Source organism: Triticum dicoccoides, chromosome 5A, assembly GCF_002162155.2.
Source record: "Triticum dicoccoides isolate Atlit2015 ecotype Zavitan chromosome 5A, WEW_v2.0, whole genome shotgun sequence".
NCBI classification, from domain to species: Eukaryota; Viridiplantae; Streptophyta; class Magnoliopsida; order Poales; family Poaceae; genus Triticum; species Triticum dicoccoides.
In genome coordinates this window covers 94,823,310-94,825,768 of record NC_041388.1, presented here as the reverse complement: position 1 = coordinate 94,825,768, position 2,459 = coordinate 94,823,310, and positions in this window count along the sequence as shown.

Here is a 2,459-nt window from a genome sequence, read left to right as displayed (position 1 = left end):
CTAGTTTCTGTCATATCGGTGTTATGTTCCCGGATTTTGCGTTCCTTACGCGGCTGGGTTATAATGGGAACCCCTTGGTATTTCGCCTTGATTAAAGCTTTTCCAGCAATGCCCAACATTGGTCTTACCATTCACCACCTAGCCTTTTATTTCCCTTGGGTTCTGCAGACTCAGGGGTCATCATTATTTTAACCCCCCCCCCCCCGGGCCAGTGCTCCTCTGAGCGTTGGTCCAATCGAGCGATGTCCGGGGCTACCAGGGGCAACTCTGGGCTGGCCTACCCGACGTCTTGCTCATCTGAGTGTGCCCTGAAAAAGAGATATGTGCAGCTCCTATCGGGATTTGTCGGCACATTCGGGCGGTGTTGCTGGTCTTGTTTTAACCTGTCGAAGTGTCTTGAATTACCGAGATACCGAGTCTGATCGGAACATCTTGGGAGGAGGTCTATTCCTTCGTTGACCGTGAGAGCTTGTCATGGGCTAAGTTGGGACTCCCCTGCAGGGATTGAACTTTCGAAAGCCGTGCCCATGGTTATGGGTAGATAGAAATTTGTTAATGTCCGGTTGTAGATAACTTGAACCTTAACTTAATTAAAAGGAATCAACCGAGTGTGTTGCCGTGATGGCCTCTTCTCGGCAGAGTCCGGGAAGTGGACACGGTGTTGGAGTAATGTTTGTGCAGGTTGCTCTCTAGTTTCTCGCTCGTGCTTTGCCTCCTCTTCTCGCTCTCCTTTGCGAATAAGTTAGCCACCATACTTGCTAGTCGCTTGCCGCAGCTCCACTCATATTTTACCTTGTCTTACCTATAAGCTTAAATAGTCTTGATCGTGAGGGTGCGAGATTGCTGAGTCCCTGTGGCTACTATTACACCAGGTGCAGGGTCTGATGATTCCGCTCCAGGAGACGCGTGTGAGCTCAAGTGGGAGTTCGACGAAGACTCTCAACGATACTATGTTTCCTTTCCCAATGATCAGTAGTGGTGCCCAGTTGGGGGTGATTGGGACCGTGTCGCATGTTGGGTTCTCTTTTATTTTGGCGCCGTAGTCGGGCCATGAGTGTTTGGATGATGTAATGTTATTTATGTACTTGTTTGACGTGGCGAGTGTAAGCCAACTATGTTCTCCCCTTTATTATTCATATTACATGGGATATTGTGAAGATTGCCTAACTTGCGACATATGCCTTCAATGCGATTATGTCTCTAAGTCGTGCCTCGACACGTGGGAGCTATAGTCGCATCGAGGGTGTTACAATATGAGATGTTCCAAGAGATGAATTTGGTATTTCAGTATCATGCCCGTGTCGAGAGGTATGAGACCTCTCACAAGTATTTTGCCTACAAGATGGAGGAGAATAGCTCAGCTAGTGAGCATGTGCTCAGAATGTTTGAGTACTACAATCACTTGAATCAAGTGGGAGTTAATCTTCCAGATAAGATAGTGATTGACAAAGTTCTCTAGTCACTATCACCAAGTTACTTGAACTTCATGATGAACTATAATATGCAAGGGATAACGGAAATGATTCCCTAGCTCTTCGCAATGCTGAAATCGACGAAGGTAGAAATCAAGAAAAAGCATCAACTGTTGATGGTTGACAAGACCACTAGTTTCAAGTAAAAGGGCTGGGGAAAGAAAGGGAACTTCAAGAAGAATGGCAAGCAAGTTGCCACTCCCGTGAAGAAGCCCAAAGCTAAACCTAAACCTGAAACTGAGTGCTTCTACTACAAAGGGAATGGTCACTAGAAGCAGAACTACCCCAAATACTTGGCAGATAAGAAGGATGGTGTCATGGTTTTGTCACAACAGATGTCCTAGTGAAAGGACTTAGTCGTGGAGCCATCGCAACGGGTTAACTTAAAGGGGTTAAAGCGGACAAGGGACGCAATGAATTATACTGGTTCGGCCCCTTACGATGAAGGTAAAAGCCTACGTCCAGTTGTGATGGAATTGCTAGGGTTCCGATGACCAGGGAGCGAATCCGCTTTGCCTGGCTCTCGAGTTATTGTTGTCTGTCTCTAAACCATCGTCGGGTCGTCCCTTTATATACACAGGTTAATGCCCGGCGGTTTACAGAATCCCGAGGCCGGTTCATACTCGTGCCTGGCTCGGTTTCTACCTTTCCTTGCCTTACAACATAAGTTACATATCATATGGCGGTTTATGTCTATGGTCTCTAATCTAACTTTGGGCCCTGGGCCTTCATGTTAGATCTCCTATGTAAAGCACCATACCTCTTGTCTTCATGGGCTTCAAACATGACTAACTCCTTGTGGACATATCCCGGCCCCTCATGGCCGGTTTATACTTAATAGTAATATCCCCAACAGATGGCAAAGTGAACAAAAGTATATTTGATATACATGTTATTGATGTGTACTTTACTAGTGTTCATAGTAACCCCAGGGTATTTGATACCGGTTCAGTTTCTAGGATTAGTAACTCGAAACATGAGTTGCAA